This window comes from Mirounga angustirostris, unplaced genomic scaffold, assembly GCF_029215605.1.
Source record: "Mirounga angustirostris isolate CCGP_5_RB_7025 unplaced genomic scaffold, mMirAng1.0.hap1 SCAF_16, whole genome shotgun sequence".
Lineage (NCBI taxonomy): Eukaryota > Metazoa > Chordata > Mammalia > Carnivora > Phocidae > Mirounga > Mirounga angustirostris.
In genome coordinates this window covers 27,883,775-27,903,330 of record NW_026991724.1, presented here as the reverse complement: position 1 = coordinate 27,903,330, position 19,556 = coordinate 27,883,775, and the positions used below count along the sequence as shown (strand labels likewise).

General features: G+C 40.7%; 1 long non-coding RNA gene across 1 annotated transcript in view; it reads right to left on the bottom strand.

The window, feature by feature from the left end:
• Positions 1 to 1,399: 1,399 nt before the first annotated feature.
• Positions 1,400 to 19,556, bottom strand: part of LOC129046294 (uncharacterized) — an 80,350-nt gene continuing 62,193 nt past the window's right edge. Inside the window, exon 3 of the long non-coding RNA XR_008507318.2 lies at positions 1,400 to 1,817. This is a non-coding gene — a long non-coding RNA (uncharacterized LOC129046294). The remainder of the gene's footprint in view (positions 1,818 to 19,556) is intronic.

Below are 19,556 nucleotides of genomic sequence, written 5' to 3'. Positions count from 1 at the left end.
CTCTTCTTCTTTCACAAGCTGTGTATTTTTCTCCAAGAAAGAACACGGAAGTTATTTTTAACACCGTACTACAAGATATGTGATCCAAATATAATTTTAAAAAGTAAACAAATAAATGGAAGCCTTTCCAATATGTCATGCAAAGCCTAAGAAGCATGTCGTTCAAAAGCTAGTTTTCAGTTATCCTATTTCCATCCCCCCTCTTTTTCTGCTTTACCTTTTCATTACTAAGGAAGTTGGGGTGAAAGGGTGTTCGTCTTTTTTCTCCAAGACGCATCTCCCGTGGCCGAGTTTCTCCACACCTGAATTCACACATCTCCCACGTCATGAGAATTACCTCCATGGTAACCACTCATGACATCATAAACACAATGTGATAGCAGAAGAAACAAGAGCTACAGAGACCCTGTTGGAGGCAAATGCCCTGTGTGATCTAAGGAGCTCATGGGAACAAAGGGAATTTTGTCTTGAGATTTTAGCAAGAAAGTAATTCTTGAAATCTATTCTTGTACTTCGATATTTATTGAATTTCAAAGCCTCTTGCTGCGCAGGAGCCTGTGAAGACACACCAAGGGCCATGACATTTCTGGAATGGCACCACAGCACTTGCCGCTGAAAAGAAACTAGTGAAACCAACAGACTTCAACCAAAAGACATCAATCCTTAACAACAGTTAGATCTCACAGGTATTTCTGATGGTCAAAATAGGGGTTCCTGGAATGGTTCCAGGGTTTTATACAAAACAATGTGTTCCTGGAAAGCCCTTTTTCTCTTTCTACCTTTTCTTACCCAAAATAAACGCCCAAAGTCTCAAGCCAAGGTTAGCAGCTATTAATAATTTTGTGGACAGCAGCCAAAAGAAGAGTGGATGCACCATGAGTGTGTGGCATGCACACCACAACAACTTCCCAGAGAGGGGCGGCGCTTTGTTGTGAGACCATGGTGAGATGTGAGGGGAATGTTAACATCCACTTTCCACAGGCATTTCTCGCTGCAAACGGCCCCAGCTTTGAGACTTAGAATTTCATTCCAAATACTATTAGATACATCAGGGCTCTCAAAATATGGATTTCAAGTTGGAGACATCAAAGTGCATTATTTCCTAAAACCACTGTGGATCTCCCCACCTCTTCTTGCACAAGATGCTATTGTAAAACTCAGGCTGCTTTAATCTCTGTGATTCAAAACAAAAAAAAAAGAAAGAAAAAACAAAAAGTACAGCTTGAAGAGGAACTGAACTCTCACAATCTGGAAGCTAAAAAGTAAACATCACCCAGTGAGCTCCTCAGTTTAATTACTGGCCTTAGCATTTCAATTTACATGTGTCTTCATTATCCACAGAAGGACTCACCTATTGTTCTCTGAATAAAAAATTTAAAACGCAAACAGAAAATGGGGGAGGAAAGGCTTATTGAAGGGCCTCTGAGGATTAATCTTTGCATTCTTCTCATTTTTTCTCCGAATTTGGGGATAAAATCTGTCATGGAATATTTGATCTTAGGGAAACACTGAGTTTGGTTTTGTGAACACAAACTGCTTCTGACCATTATTTTAGCAAACAGAATTTCAGAGGCACAGGGCTCTTGGAGAGGGTTACATCGAATTTTGTATAAACAAAGTAACTCAACTGCATTTCCTCCTGAGACTCCGGAAGTCCAGCTGCGTGAATACACTCACTGATTGAGTGTATGGGTGTGTGCATGAGCGCGAGTTTCAGGGCTCTTTTCAGGCATCACACCCTTTGATGCCCTCAAATTTTAACTTGCCTTTTCGAAGTATTTAATTTGGTTTGCTTGTCCATCTTGGATTGTCAGTTTCTGCCAACAAAAACAGGAAAGCAAAATTAATTTTAACTGACTTTAATTTAAATTAAAGTGTCATTCCAGATTTCTAAAAAGTAGAATTCTCAAAACGACTGGGCATTGCCAAAGCTTGAAGGAGCCTTCGAATAGCTATAACTGACTTATCGTGGGCTTATTATGATACCCAGGGAGAAAGCACTTTTGATTATGAAAGAATAACCTTTTTATTAAGGCTGGACACCATTACTCCAATCTCACTAGCCAGTTGACGATTGTTCAAGCAGGTCTAACTCAGCTTCCGCACTGGGCAAGGAATTCTGCTAAATGCTTTGGAGGATAAAAAGATGTCAATACACGGTTCCTAAAGAGCTTGTTAGGGGAGATAAGACCTTTACAGACATGTAGAAACCATCAGTTACAATTAAGATGTGCTTTGAAAGCTCTAAGGAGCAGGGGCCCCCTTCTGAGTGGGGGGACCACGGTGGGCTTCACAGAAATGTGATAGTTAATCTGAGAGAGTTCAGCGAGAATCAATGGAGAGACATAACATATGCAACAACCCAGGGCCGGAAACCTGAGATATATTTAGAATAATGAGCAGAGGACTGGCTTTGCTGAGTATCTGTTGTGGCTAGGATACAGAACAGAAAGAGGATTTTGCAGGTCACAGCCATGTACCCAAGAATGGATAATATGGTCAGCCTCTAATCCCAGGATCTGAGTGGGAGTCAGAAGAGAGAAGGAAAGGGATGCCAAGGGCCTCTAGTAAGAACTCAAAAGGAGACCTCCACCGCTTCAGATAGAGACAATCAATGCTGCATTTCTCCTACAGGCTGAGAAAGGGAAAGGAAACATACGGTCAACTACTATGCCATCAGCCTGGCAGGAGTTTTCAGAGTCCTCCATAGCACAGCCACTTTTGCCCAGTAACTCCTGAAAGGCATCACTCTGCTTCTGACAGACCAACCATGATGTAGAATGCCACGGCTGCTGCTCCCGGAACAGCCACCATCCAAAGACTGCTTGCCTGTTAGGAACCATTTCCTTGCCAACCTGGAAGTCCTCAGGTGTTCAGCAAGGTTGGGGACACTTGGCAAGGTCTTCTGTCCCCAGACTAACAACGGGAAGAGCTCTGGGCTGGAAGTCAAGGGAGTGGGTACTGGCCCATCCTAGCCTGGATATGAACTCCCTGTGGACTTTGGGTGAGACTCTTCCTCTCTCAAGGTCCAATTTTACTCAGAAAATGAGCAGCTTGGACCAAATACCTGCTTCCATGTCTGGCATTCTGAGATTTGGGATCAAGGGTCCCAAGGTTATGCAGCTATGTAAGGGTGAGAGCCCGGACCACACCCTGTGTCTCCTGTCCCCACTGATCCAGTGTTCTTTCCACAGCTCTGGCTTACTCGAGTGGGAGATGTTAACAGTAACCGCCCACACCCATGGAGTGGCTACTGCATGCCAGTGTGTCTCTACTCTCTCTGGTTAGTCCTCATATCAGTCATCTGACTGAGATAAAGCTATCCAATCAACGTACATATAGGAAACAAGCACAGAAAGATGGAGTCGTTTGCCCATAATCACAAAATTAGTAAATGAGAAACCAGAATTTAAAGTTAGACAGCCCCGTTCCAGAATGCATCATCCTCATCTCTACTCTCCACACTACACAGCAGAATAAGGAGCAGCAGAGCGACATAAGGGACATGGAACCTTAAAATAGAAACCATGGCAGTCTTCCAATGGTGAATTCACATTGCAAGTATGAGAGCTTTCAGAAGAAATATTTTGGTCAGTGTTGCTTGCCTGCATAACCTCCCCTTTCCCTCCCCACAGATGACCACATGAACAGTCCCTGGGGGATCATTTACGATCCAGTGGTCTTAACTGTGGTCTGAATGGAGTATGGATAATGACCACATAGAAAATCAGGAGACAGTGGCCTCCTGGCTGACTCCCCCAGCTCATAAGACAAGGGAAACCAAAACCACCACAGATTATTTTTACTACAAAATAAAACCCAAGAGGAGGTATCCTCTCGAAATCTTCAGGGATCCACGCTGATATCACCCCTAGGCTCACAGGTGCACCTGCAGACTTATCCAGTAGAACACATCTCAGACTCATGGTTATGTCAAGCCGGACATTAATTTAAATAAAATAAAGGGAGAGGGTACTCAAAAACTTGAAAACTTCTTTCAGAGGACCGTACTACACAATCTCTATATCCTCTTTTACCTATGACATGTAAGATCTCTATTCTAGGAGGTTTAGGAGTTACTTTTGAGCAGATTTTCCTATCGCTAATAAAAATGTGTTAGTGTGGATGCAAGAATCCTGGATGAAAACTGGTAAGCCTCCTCCTAGCCCAGTGCTTTCACCAATTGGCCAGTTGACCTTGGCCAGTCATTTGACTTTCCCAAGCTCTGGTTCCTCATCTGTAGTGAGAGGGCTGATCTTCTAGAGTTCTGTGAGCCAACCAAGGACCAAGAGCTCTTGAATCGTGTGTTTTGCTAGATGGACCCACAGAACAAAATTGTGATCCAGGAGGATTAAATTCAAATAAGAAACAAGAGGCAATGAATGCTCTTCTGAAAGAAGAATTAAGTTCAGATAAAAATCTGTGCCTCTGTCTGCTTCTGGAAGCTTGGCTTGGCACTGACCTGCTGCCAAGCCTTGGGGGCTCCTCAATCTATCCACACAGCAGGGAGAGTGAAGGCTCCTTCCCTGGGGGGATGTTGGCATGAAGCAAAGTGCTGCAATCTCCATGACCTCCCTGAAGGGAAGGTTTGCCTCCTTCCCAGAGACAGCTTCAGCAGTGTAGACAGCAGAGTATCTGAGGTAGTGAGCAGGGCGGACATAGCTGAGCGGAAAGCCAGATAGGAAACCACTAACCTTTCTGGGGTGGGGACAGGAGCCCCCCCTCATCACACTTCATGATTCTGCCTCAGCAGACTATGGGTTTTCCCCTGGTTCTGCCAGAAAAACCTTGTCACATTCTTGATGGCCACACACCTGCATGATCTCTGGCTGTTTCTCCTTACCCTTCTAATTCTGGATTGTATTTACCAAAATTTGTATTCCTCTGAATTTCTAGGATCTTTTTAATGCTGTTCTATGGAAGTAGATTAGCTTTGTTCAGAATTCAGTATTATTTTCAATGTGTAGGGTTATACTTAGGTACTTTAAAAAGAACTTCACGTTTCCAGCTGCCCAAGAGTGAAAGGCACTGCTCCCTCATTAGTTCATTATGTGCTTTCCCTAGACACATAAAAACAGAGGATAGAGGGCCAGCATTCAGTGCATTGTAGCAGGGTTCCTGCATGCGATAAGAGCGGGGGACCAGATGGCCCAGTTTCTGCCGATGAAATATAAAGTTCATGAGGGCAGTAATATTATAGTCAATCCATAGAGCCAGCAATTAGAATAGTTCTGGCACATGGTATGTGCTCAATAAATCTTTATAGAATGGATGGATGGATGGATGGATGGATGGATGGATGGATGGATGGGTGGATGGATGGATGAATTCCACCTCCAAAACCCTGGGATTCTCTGGTCCTTCAGCCTATGTCAATAATACTCTTACCTATCTCATTCTCACTAGTCACTATCTCCCATCTCCATATTTATCTGGTCCCAGGGGCCTCCATACTGGTATATTGGCTGCTTTGTTTCTTGATAAGATTAATTTTAAGATAATAATAAAAGCTATCATTTGTTGAATGCTTAAATATATTAATCATTATGCTAGGGACTTTAAACGTATCAACTCTTTTCATCTACAAAACAACCCAAGGAGATCATGTTATTACTTCCATTCAACAGTTGGGGAAACTGAGGCAGAGAGAGTGTATGTTTTGCCTAAGACTACCCACCTGGTAAGTGAGGGAGGGGGGCTTAGTTTCAAACTCAGGCAGTGTGGCTCCGGAGGTAATGCCCTTAAACCCCACACCTGCTGTGTAAGCTTCAGCTCTGCTCATTAACTAGAGCATTCATTATAGATCTCTCAACCAGAGGAAGGGATGCTCAAGGTCCATATGCCTTCAGAATTACCTGAAGCACTTCACGCTCCACTAGTCTCAAGGCCCTACTGGCTTCCTGTGTTAGTTTTCAAAATCTGAGTCCCTGAAGAGTATTCTTTAAGGTAGAAGAATTGCAAGTGACAGTGTAAAGTCTATTCAAGGCCAGGTACCAAACTTTGCACCTGGTAGAGACCAACAGGTAGAGACAGCTCAGCCTGATTAGATATTTATATAAGCCTTTCATCACTAGTGTATATCAGCACCTATTATGTTTGGTCTGTAATGGATGCTTAATGACTGTTGAGTTTATGAACAATTTGTTAACTATTAATAAATTAATGGCTAGCAGAAAAAATACAACTTTAAGAACTTTAGAGATAACTTAATAGGAAAATTCAAATTAAAACCCTATTTGTTGTTAGACAACAAGATGTCATTATTCTTTCAAAACATGTGTCTTCAGTGTCTGCCATGTTCCTGGCACTATGCTGGTCATGGTGGGGGACAAAGGGAAGCTATTACTAGGGACCCCACAGTCAGGAGTTATCGCCGAAGTGGGAAACGAGATTAAAAACTGGAAACAACTAGACTGCAATATATTCTAACTTCATTAAAGCATTTGACACTATCCTGTGTCTCAGGATAATCAAATGTGTTCTAGATTTTTTTCCTATGCATTTAAAATTACTTGAGTTAGGTTAAAATGGTCAAATCCATTTTAGAGTTGAGAAAATGAAGCAAAGACAGGAAGGTCATTTGCCCATAATCACACATGTAGTAACTGTCATGCCAGGATTTAAAGGCAGTCAGTCAGAACCCATTTCTTTTTTTTTTTTTGAAGATTTTTTTATTGTTATGTTAATCCCCATACATTACATCATTAGTTTTAGATGTAGTGTTCCATGATTCATTGTTTGTGCATAACACCCAGTGCTCCATGCAGAACGTGCCCTCCTCAATACCCACCACCAGGCCAACCCATCCTCCTACCCCCCTCCCCTCTAGAACCCTCAGTTTGTTTTTCAGAGGCCATCGTCTCTCGTGCAGAACCCATTTCTTAACCTGTACTGTGCACAGTAGAATAAGAGTGGCATAGGAACATTAGGTGACATAGGGACGTGACAATTGTACATACAAATATATTTGCATATATAGGTATGGTTTTTGTTTCATTTCTGTGTATGTGTTTTATCATAAAGGAGATCATACATTATGTGCTGCTTCATGAATTGCTTTTTCTTACAGCATATGTCTTGAAGATATTTCCATGCACTTTCAGAATACATCAACCTTATTTGTTTCTAGCAGTGTATTCCACAGTATAGATATTTAGCTTTCTTCCAACTGATGGAAAATTAAGGTTGTTTATAGTTTTTCAATTATAATGCTTCAGTTAAAATTTGTGGTTGCATGCACATATATGAATATTTCTTTTTTTTAAAAAGATTTTATTTATTTATTTGAGAGAGAGAGATAGAGAGCACGAGTAGGGAGGAGAGGGAGAAGCAGGCTCCCAGGGAGCCTGGTGCGGGACTCAATCCCAGGACCCTGGGATCATGACATGAGCCGAAGGCAGACGCTTAACCAACTGGGCCACCCAGGTGCCCATGTATGAATATTCCTGATGTATATATTTAGAATAGTAAAATTGTTCAAGGTACATCAACATTTTTGCAGTGGATATGTCATAGGGTTTTGCCACGTCGGTGAAGGACATAGTTAAAGTCACTATGCTGATGTGGACTCCAGAGACAGGCATTATGGATGAGTATCCACATACCTAATAATTATATATAGTACCTCACACTTTCTACACATTATCTCATCTATCTTTATAATAGCTATGAGAGAATATTATTCTCATTTTACAGATAAGGAAACTGAGACATAGCAAAATTAAGAGATTTGTCCTGGGTCTTTCCATAAATTAAAATCAGAGCTGCAACTAGAAAAAAAAACCTCATTTGTAATTTAGGGCTGTTTCCTTTCAAACCACACTGGTACAATAAACTGTATATAATAAAATGGGTTTGTGCTCAGTTGTTAACAAACCCATGTATACAAGTTTTTAAAAGTGGGCAACATGAATATAGTTATGGATTACAAGTTTTGAGGACAGAACTGAGTAAGAGAGGATGGGAAGTATTTTCCAGCCCAAAAATACCACAATCTTCTGATCCTAGAGAAATAAAAATAAAATGAAGAGACGAGCTCGTTGCTGGAAAAAAATGTAAATTAAAAGTAAAAAGAGTCCAGAAAGGGTGGTTGGAATGCGAGACTCCTACAAAAAGTGGTCCCGGGAGTCCCCATAAGGATTTGCAAAAAAGAAGCCCTCCAAACATACTCACTGTCTTGTGGCAGCTAGGGTAACCCAGACTCAACCTTCTCACCTACGAATATTATTCAGCTTAGAAGTTTCTTCTCTAAACTGAAAGGTGGAAATGACAATTACTCGATCGATAGAGAATTCCAAGTTGAATTCTTCTCAAAGATAATTTACTCCAAGCAAAAGATTCTACTGTTAAATAATACTTATGATTGAACAATAGGTATCATTAGGTAAGAGAATTCTGAAGAGGAATGAGTAAGCTTCTTGGCAGAAATGAATACAGAAATCTCTTCTTGATCATCTTGATCAGAGTAATGACAGAAGGAGGAGGAAACCTATAATAATGTTTTGATAAACTTGCTCAGTCAGATGCCCTAACATTTACATGTAAGTTTCAACTAAGGATTCTGCCAGGACTTGAGATATCCCCTCTCAACAGCTGTCAAAGACAGAAGGCCCCTGTCTCAGCTCCTTTCACTTGGCTAGTAGGTAATTTATCTATAAATTGTTACTCTCCTCCAGTTCCAACTGTATAAATTACAAGATGAGAAAAAGTTGGACAGGAACTCATGCTGAATAGTGTCTTCGAAAATGGCTGTCTTGGAAGATGGCTTTTGAAAACATGTAAGCTTTCACTACCAGCCCACAGTTAGGAGGAAATTTTAAAAAATTGAGTGTCCATTCAAGACACATATTTCCGAAAACTATATGGTTCTTGAGGAGAAGGTCTTGGACTATGAAAAATAGTTGGCAACAGACTGCACCCTATTATTGCCTGCCACCGGGAATTTGCACTAGAATTTACAATTTTGGCTTTAAGCAGGACACTGAGTGTCCTGGCAACCCCGTATAAAAGATTAGCTGTGAACTTTGCCAAGGACTTATTTACATATCAGCTGACCAAGACTTTTAATAATCGTCTGACTTCCAAAGCACCTATTCTGAGGTCTTCTGCAGTAGCCCATGGGAAACAAAAAGCTTCATTCTCATTTAGAGTTCTCCTTGGGCTCCAGCAAAGAATCTCTCCTCTCTCTAGGGATTCTTGATAAATATGTAGCTCGTAAGGAGAGCAAGCAAGGGGTTCAATCTGTGACATAAAGGAGAGAAACTATGATACCTTCGTAGGACTCTCAACAGATGCTCAATGCACAGAGGGCTTGAAGGAACTATGAGATTGTTGTTGCTGTGGCAACCATGCATGCCTAAATGAGCAACAAAATTAATAGTCCTACCAGGCTTCGGCAGCGTCAACAGGATGACAACACGTCCCTTTACTGGGGAATGTACACTCAATAGTGATCCTACTTAGATTTGGTTCTCATGTATAGAAAAATAGTGTCTGATAATAGCAAACCAACAGAGTAATGGTCACATACTTGCCACATAAACTTCTCCAAGCCACGGCCAAAGGCCATGTTATTCTGCCTCCCTGCTGAAGTTAAGAGGCACCTTTCAAACTCCCAGGCCTTTTTGTGACATTCTATTTAATTTTATCATGCTATTGCTAGTCTCCTATTGAGCTTTTGTTGTAAGTAGATAAAGGTAAGGGGGAGCTGAGGGGAAGCAGAATGAGATACAAAAAGGAAAAACTAAAATTAGCTATAGCATATAATTGGACCCTGCTCGGCCTTGAGGAAGGCACAATATGTGTTAATTAAGCAGATTAATATGTTGCTTGCTAAAGGGGCTATTCTAGACACCAGGAAGTAAGTTTAAAACAGGTAAAACCTTTTTCTTTTTCTAGACCAAGGTTAGTTGAGCTATTACTCTGAATAATTGGGTGAATTTTATCCTTGGATAGAGATAGGGAATAGGGGAGAAAAGCTTTCTTAGGATGTTAGATGTTATTAAAAATCCATTGGGGTGGGCGCCTGGGTGGCTCAGTCGTTAAGCGTCTGCCTTTGGCTCAGGTCATGATCCCAGGGTCCTGGGATCGAGTCCCACATCGGGCTCCCTGCTCGGCAGGAAGCCTGCTTCTCCCTCTCCCACTCCCCCTGCTTGTGTTCCTGCTCTTGCTATCTCTCTCTGTGTCAAATAAATAAATAAAATCTTAAAAAAAAAAAAAAACCCATTGGGCTAAGCAACTTTTGGATCATGAGAGATTTTCAAGGAATTGCCCAGTCACTGTCTATTAATTGAACTGTACAATGATAGTGTTCATGTGATATAATGGCCTTTCAGATAAGGGTAACATTTGGATCCAATTTTAGGCAGAAGTTTCATTCCCCAAATGTTTATTATAATTATGTGACAGTATTGGTTACTCCAGTAGTTGGAATGAAGAAAATATTTCAGGTTAAATAATTTGTCCAAAGTTCTGGGCCTACATTGGAAATAAAGTTGTTTGTCAGATAATATTGAATTGAATGTTTAAAGCCTGGTGCTAATGAGCCCAGTCACATGCATGGGTCAGCTGGGAGAGTTAGGTCAGCTCTACAATCAGATGCCAGTCAGTTCGCTCAGAAATACATCCAAGTTAGCCAAAAAGAGTAAGCAAAAACACATAATGAGCTCCATGCAAATCCATCATGGCTCAGAGTATACACATGGCTAATAACAGATTCAAGATTTCTTCCTTTTTTTTTAATTTCAGAGGTAGAGTGCCGTAATTCATCTGTTGCATATAACACCCCAGTACTCATTACATCAAGTGCCCTCCTTAATGCCCATCACCCAGTAACCCCATCCCCCCACCAGACAACCTACAGAATGGGAGGAGATATTTGCAAATGTCTTATCTTCTTCTTTTAAGAAGAAGGAAGCACAACTTGTGATGAGCACCAGGTGATAGATGGAATTGTTGAATCACTACATGGTACACCTGGAATTAATATAACACTGTATATTAACTATACTGGAATGAAAATAAAATCAAATAAAATTTTAATTAAAAAATAAAACTTAGGGCGCCTGGGTGGCTCAGTTGGTTAAGCGACTGCCTTCGGCTCAGGTCATGATCCTGGAGTCCCCGGATCGAGTTCCGCATCGGGCTCCCTGCTCAGCGGGGAGTCTGCTTCTCCCTCTGACCCTCCTCCCTCTCATGCTCTCTGTCTCTCATTCTCTCTGTCTCAAATAAATAAATAAAATCTTTAAAAAAAAAAAAAATAAAAAAAAAAATAAAACTTAGACTAAGTTGGACAATATTCTTAGGAAAACATAAATATGGAAATTAATTTTCTGTTTAAAACATACAAGTTGTTCTAAAGTTAAATATTTAAAAATTTAAAATAAATATTTCTCTAAAAAAGAAAAATGAAGCACACATACCTATGCTTACAAATGCCAGGTAGCAAATCATTAAAAAAAATGCTCTAAGTAGATATTTGAGCACTATAGAATGTGAGTTAGATTCACAAGTATTGCTCTTTCTGACTCTACAATATCAGCATGAACACACATTAATTTTGCAAAGAGGCAAATAAATAAACTGCATCTTCATTACACAGAAGCAAAGGAATATATGGTTTAAATACTGTTTTATGAAGTGTGAGAGTCACACATGAGGATAAACTGTCATCCTAAATGTTCCTTTCCCTCTCCGCCCATGCCCCAGAAGGATGTCCTGTTGTTATAAGACTGTAATATTTTATAGAACATAGTTAGGTGACAACATAAAAGTAATCATATATTACTTATAGTAAAAATCTGCCATTGTTGATGTCCCATTTCTTGATCTGAGTGCTGGTTACATGGATGTATTCACTTTTATGAAAGTTCAGCAAGCTCTATACAATTTTCTGAACGTATATTAAATTTTAACAAAGTTTGTTGAAGGCCTTTTCTTGTGTCTGCATTGCTGAAGTCTCTACAAATAGTTATAGGCTGTTTTACAGGCAACACATTTATTCCTATAAAAGTGAAGGTAAGAAATTCTTTATAACATAATCCTATTTTAAGGGTACAAAATAAGTTCATTATTTAAATAAAAGAAGTGGATTATAGCTCTGGCTTGGCCACTAACTAGTGTTTGAATCTGAGCCTCTCTGTGCCTCCCTTTTTTCTCCCAGTTAAAAAGGGCTGGATGAGCTACAGTCCAGTGTCTCTTCCAGCTTCAGTATTACTGGATACTGGGTAACAGGCCAAATGAGAAGTGAGAATCCTTTGGTGAATCTTTCTGTAAAGCAACAACCCACTTCCTGGTTTATGTCTTTTGTAAACAAGAATTTAATGGGAGGAGACAGCTGGAGTGAACAAAAACCCAATTGACCCATATGACTTGGCTATAAACCACAAGAAAGCCTTAGTCTAGTCACATCATGTTGGAGCCCCAAAGAAAGGAGAAGCTGCTAAGCATTTCCCCCATTAAGGTCTGAAAGCCAGTAAGAGGGGGATTAACCTCTTCCTGCCGAAAGAATCATGCAGGGTGTTCAGTGGAGCTAAGTTTAGTCAAAGGATCCGTTGTTCCATAAACATTTATTGAGTGCTTGCTGAATGCCAAGTGGAACCCCCTGGTAGCTGCGGGGGATAAAATAGCAAAAGAGGCAGATGGAACTCAGCCCAACAGGTCTCAGGAGCTTGTAGGGGACACAGACAAGTAAACAATCAATTACAGGGGGATCTGTGTAATCGGTGCTGTAAAGGAAGATGTGGAAGATACAGTATGAGCAAGAACAGGAAGGGCACATAACCCAGTAGGGGCTGGGGTAGGGCCATATTAGGGAGGTATTCTGGAGCAAGAGATGTCTAAACAATGAGTAGAGTTAGCCACATAACCATGGTTACCTCACATGCTGGGAGCCAGGACAGCCTCAGACAGGCTCAGGAGCCAGACTACTTAGCTTCAACTCTACTTGAGCCTGGGAAAGACTCCTACAGTCTCACTAAGCCTCAGTTTCCTTATCTACAAAATGGGAATGATGCTAGTACTCATGGATTCTTAAAAGGATTAAGTGAGAGAATCCATGTAAGCCCTACTAAGCACAAAGCCTAACTACTACCAGTATCATTATTAATAGTGAGACAGATGTGGGGAGAGGACCACAGAACATCTCTGCATCAATTGGCCCAGAGGGGACAAAGAATATAGCCATTTGGTGTCCTGAGAGTAGTCCAGTCCAGCTGGAGAGAAGAAGGGAGGAGGTGAGGAGAAAGGCCCTGTACATTGTGTTAAGGAGTTTGGAATTCATCCTGAAGGAACGAGGAGCACTGAAGTGTTCTAAAAGGAGAGGCTCGTGATAGCCACTAACCATATCTATCAGTAGGGGAGAAGCATGCTGCCAATATAAAAAATATATTTATTTTACCCCAAAGCATTTAAGACTGCATCCGCTACCCATTTTCCTCTACGGAGGATGAAGTCCCATTGGAATTCAATAGCTCACTAACATCCCGGGATTCCCTTCCGTTGGTGAGCTGGATACGCAGGATCTCAAATAACTGTGGTTAATTCAGGAGAGGCATTACAAAAATAATGTAATTCCGCCTAAGAGACCCAGTTCAGAAAATTAACGTAGTATATCTTTTCATGAACCATGAGCTGCAATATATGGCGGGCCTCTCTTGAGTCATTAAACTTGCTCTATTAGATCACAGAAAATCCCAGACAACTAGCCCTGCTGTGTCTGGATTTTTGTAGAATGCAGACCTCTTTTTTCTAGCAGAAGGAAAATCAGCATAAAGCACAGCCGCAGAGCCTTCTATAACATGGGGTGCAAGATACTTCTGCACTTCCCATATCTTAAACCTGACTTCTAAGGAGAACTTTAATAAGAACAAACCAAGGCTTCTTAGGATGAGTAAGTATTACAGTGAAGCCCATAATGGATGGATGTAAGGACCGACATGAGTCAACACTTACAAATGATCTGGAAGAAGAAGTAAGCAGTAAGTCTCTGATGCAGACACTCTTATGTGCTTCTGGGTAGTTTAATGCCAAGGGGCCGAGGACCATTTGTAGGGAGAGTAGGCAAGAGGGTGGCAGATGTGATGCAAGGGTGTTTGGAAGAGAACAATCTGAACCCTCCTTGTCAAAGTATGAACTACCAGTCAGAATCCAAAAATGACACCTGGAATTAGGGTATGGCCCTGTTAGACTATTGGATCCAGAAAACGTGGGGTATCATCAAGAAGAGCACGGAAAGCAAAAGAGAAAGCAAATCACCATTCTTCAGCCCTGTCAATCAATATGGAGGCACAGCTGCTCCTGAGATGTTGTGTGGCTTCATCACTATGCACCAAGAAATAGAAAACAGAACCTGCCCGCATGTTCATACATCTCCACCAGACTCCATTTGTCCACCAGACTCAGTGAAATCACATACAGTATTTTGCACACAGCAACAAGACTTCAATATCATATCACACACCATTTTGCTCTTGCATTTAGTGAGTATTCACTGCAAACTGGCTAAATGCAAGGCAGCATGCTAGCAACTGGGGGCTACATCAAGGATGAGATATGAACACTGACCTCAAGTGGCTTACTGTCTAGTAGATGCAATGAGATATGGACATTATCTACAATACAGGGCACCAAGTAATAAAAACCACAGAGAAAGTGTTACAGAAACAGCCTGCACATACTTAAAGGATATTATGTCAATAAATCATATATATATACATATATACATATATATGATGTATTTTTATTAACCTCATTCATTTTAAGGCTTAACCTGGACAGTGATGGTCACTGATTTTACTGACAATTCCATTAATGCCCAGAACCAGCAGCTGATACTGATCAGCAGGTCATGGTGGCAATAGGAAGATGAGAAGTTTCTGAATGAAGCTGAACTCTGGGGCTCCTATTAATAGTGGATATTCAGAAGATGGGTTTTTTTTTTTTCCCCTGATGGCAGAAGATAGAAGGGAACCTGAGATTTTGAATGAAATCTGCTGTTGCCTTTGCCCTCAGGGACTTGGTTTATCCTACAAGACGCAAGAGCCGTGCCCTAAAACGCTCTTTAATGGAGGGGAATAAAAATCAGGCTCATTGTCAGGATGAAGTAGCTAACATCCTGTTTCCAACTAAGTCAGCTTAGAGAAGCCATTTACTATATTACAACTCTGTCCTTCCCCTGCCTTATCCCACACCAAAAGGTACACATTGGATTTAGGAGATTAATTCTGCTTATGGAACTGTTAGCTCTCGCCAACTCTCATAATCAGAGTTCAAGAGGGAAATCAGTGGTACTACAGCAGGGCTTGAGAGAGAAACATGTTTGGGAGTATGAAGTTTCTGTTTTCTCAAAGTAAGATACTTCAAGGAAACTAGCTATGGAAGGAGTTTTTAATTTTGCTACGAGATGCAAAGCCCTCTCCCTCTTCTGTGTGTGCTCTGCCACAGGAAAGGGACTTAGGCTGCTGGCTATCTTTGTAGTCAGCAATGTCTACTTCTTCGTGGACTTCTTTAATCAGTGCAAATACACGGCCTCGCTCCCTTCTTCATCATTCTCACCATTACGTTTCCTTTCGCCTCTGTGTCTATTAGTGGGGGGGGGGCATATTTACACAGGCATCTTAGTTAACATAATGCATTTAACTGGGAATTGAGTACCTAAATGTAATGAAATCACAGAATGGAGCAAACATCTTTAAATCATACATTTAAAGGGAATGAAGATCTTCAAGCATATGACATTATTGAAAATATTAGCAATGAAATCAATGAAGAAGTATCTATCTGTGGAGTTTCTAATATATCAAGGTATGCTACCAGATGATATGTGAGAGCTTTTTAAAAGTTTAATATATGGGGGCTCCTGGGTGGCTCAGTCAGTTAAGCGTCCAACTCTTGATTTTGGCTCAGGTCATGATCTCAGGATCATGAGATAAAGCCTGACGTCAGGCTCCGTGCTCAGCCCAGAATCTGCTTGAGATTTTCTCTCCCTTTCCCTCCCTCTACTATAAATAAATAAATAAATAAATAAATAAATAAATAAATAAATAAACAAACAAACAAACAAATAAATTTAAAAATTTTTAAAAAGTTGAACATATAGCCCCTTTTTCCAAGAAGCTTATCATCTAGTTGAGAAGACAAGTTTAAAAGTACACAGAAATGAGATAGAAAATTTACTATTAGAGCAGTACCAACATGTCTGCTAAGTTCAGGGAGTTTAAGGGATGGAGGAGAATGAGAATAAATGTTAAACTTCACTGCGAAAGAGCTTGGAGTTTTTGGGAAATCACCAAGGCTCTAGGAATTCCTGCCTTTCAGAAAGAGAGACCCACCTTCTGAGACAGGGTGGAGCTGATGGCCTGACTGGCAGGAGTTTGTTTTTGTGTTCTGTTTTTGGTCTTTCTAATTTTATGATTTGTGCTAAAATACAGCATGACACTTAACCTTGTAAATATTGTCCCCCTCCAATCTCTAAAGATGATTATTTTTAAAAAGAGTTTCAATTAATTACAGGATACTTGCCTTATTCAAATCATATTCCATTTGGTTTTTTATTTTAAGGATACTGGAGGTCAGTATTACCTTCTCTGGATCCTCTAAAATCTATAGTAGGAGCTACAGAATCACAAATGCATTCTCTGCTTCATAAGATAGGAATGTTGCTTTAGAAAAGTACAGATTCCACGCTGTGGGTGTTTTCATAAACAACTGCACTTGTAACTTCAGCTCACACAAAACAGAAATCTTAATTGTCGACCAAAATAACTCTTAAACTTCAGTTTTAAAATGTCATATTTTGGGCTTCTTAGTTCTCTCTCTCTTCATCTCTAATATGCAGAGAGCCCAGAAAGGTGCAAAACTTAGAAGAGACATCAAAATCAAAGCTGAATATTTGGATTCAAAATGCAGAGGAAATAAAAAGGATGTTTTGGAGAATCACAAGGGCTATGTCTGTGGTTATTGCTTTAAATCAGTTTCAGCACACACTGCATTTTAAATAAGTTGTTTGCCTGGTTTGTGTTATTTTTAATAAATAAACATAAAGCCATAATCTTAAATGCATGGTGAGAATCTAGATAATTGCTTTTACTTTTATAATTGAGAGTCAGCTGCGTCTCAAAACATCGTGAGTCTGAAAGCTGCTCTGGGAATGACACTGTATGCATTCAAAATACTAAGGGTGGAGGACTTCCTGAGTAAAACAACAGGGCACCTATGGTCGCTGCATCAGTATTTCTGAGTTTTTATTTCATCCTTCTAGAATTCCCAGAAATATGGACCAAGATGTTCATATGTTTAGAAAAAGGTAGAATCAATTACTTTGTTGCTAAATTACAAACTGAAGTATCCCCAAACTATCCCACTTCACATCCACACACAGAAATTCTAACAACACAGTTCAAAGCTTCTAAGTCTAATTACTGTGCCAGTATTAGGATTATAATGCACCCCATTCTTGATTATTCGAAGACTAATTATCTAGGCCAGGCACTTAAGCTTGTCCCTATTCCCTTGGTTTCTGCCATTTGGTTATTTTAAGGTTCACTGGCCTCTTCACATGCCGGGCAGAGGAAATAGAAGATGGGACTCAAATCAGCAAATTTTAACTTCTCATATGATCTACCCAAAATTTGGGGATAGAAGAGGAGGAGCTAACAGGACAACTGAGGTTCTCCATGCATTTGATTTATTCACTGTGTTGTCTTTATCCAATGATAAGCTGGCCAGATGTCTTGAATTAAGTAAAATAACACTTGATTTTGACTCCTTGACCTTCCTATTGTTTCATTTATTGATTAGTTTTGTCCCTTGGATCCCAGTTCTTCCTCCCTTTGTCCTTCCTTCTCCCTTTCTCACTGTCAGCAGGATTTACATTTATTGACTAAATGACAGTCCTTTTATTTCTGACTTTGAAGGGGAATCCCTAGGATTTCCAGGCCTTTCCCATCACACTTTTAACTCCACTAGATTTGCTAAGCTAGACCCTCACCTCTATATGCTTACATGCTACCCCCAGCAGAGAACGAGGTGCAGTCCTGTAGCCCCTCCCTTGGCTACAAGTTTTATCATGTCTTGTCACGTTAGATACTCATACAGATATTGAAGATGACCCACTATCCAGCCACATAGCTCTCTCTACTCCCACTATGTACCTTGGTAAGTGACAAAATCCTTAGCCAACAGAATATAAATCAAAGCATTACTTTTTTTCAGTTCTGCCTCCCCATCATGCCTTGTTTGCCAGCCAAAGCCACAACAGTTTCCTACAGCTCAAACTGTCAAGGATTCGATCAAAAGCTCAGGCCACAGGGAGGAAGGATCCCCAGGGAAGAATATGCCTATGAATAAGACTCCCCATATTCAAAGGATTCATCTTCCATTAGCTGCATGGGGGTACCAAAACCCTTGTTAAGACTGTAATTTTCTGGGGCGCCTGGGTGGCTCAGTCGGTTAAGTGACTGCCTTCGGCTCAGATCATGATCCCGGGGTCCTGGGATCAAGTCCTGCATCGGGCTCCCTGCTCTGCGAGGAGCCTGCTTCTCCCTCTCCCACTCCCCCTGCTTGTGTTCCTGCTCTCTCTATCTCTCTCTGTCAAATAAATAAATAAAATCTTAAAAAAAAAAAAAAAGACTGTAATTTTCTGTCCAACAATAGAAACCACAGGTCCTGTAGCCCCAAATCTGAAGGGTAATGACCAGCTGTCCTCCATACTCCCAAAGCCTAAAAGGTGCATCATGGTTCCGGGATCATGAGGTAAGAGCAGAATTCAGGTTACAGGTCACAGTCACAGGCTCCTGTTCTGTTGTCTCGTAGTCTGTCCTAGTCTGGTCTATGTTATGTGATGAGATGACTCACGTATCTGTACATCGACACCTACACCTATATCCATGTATCTGTATCTCTACTGACACCTCTATCTATCTAACAGACACTAAGTGGTTTATGTACATCACATCTAATCCTCACAGACTATGACATAGGTACTACTAACATCTATCACACATGAGAAACTAAGGCTCAGCTTGCCAGGAAATGGCAGAGTTGGCTTCAAACCCAGATTGTCTGACTCCAGAGTCCATGCTCATTCTGTTACGTTATTACACACCCCAGCCCTGCATCGAGTCTTATTCCCCCATTTTTCCCAGATCTTAAGTTGTCACCAACTAAAGCTTATTAGCCAGTCTACAAACGAGCCCTCGCTCCTATGACAACTGACCACTTAAGACCTCCCACTTAAGACCACTCTAACTCCACCCCAGATTGTAGATTATAGACCCTGTCCAGGATTCCCCAAACCAGGCCGGGATCCCCATTAAGAAGACTCTTTTCCAGGTGGCCTTTTTACAAAGTTGACACTTAATAGCTAAGGGACAGGGATATAAAATGGTATTAACTACAGATGTGTAAATAGCATATGGGAGCATAGATGACAAAGAAATAGAAATAACCTAGAAAGTTGACACTAATAGAAAGATGCCAATGAGTAATAAAACATAGCAATAATTTATATAGTAATTAAAATAAATAAAATAAAATATTCTAGACATTCCTGAAAGATA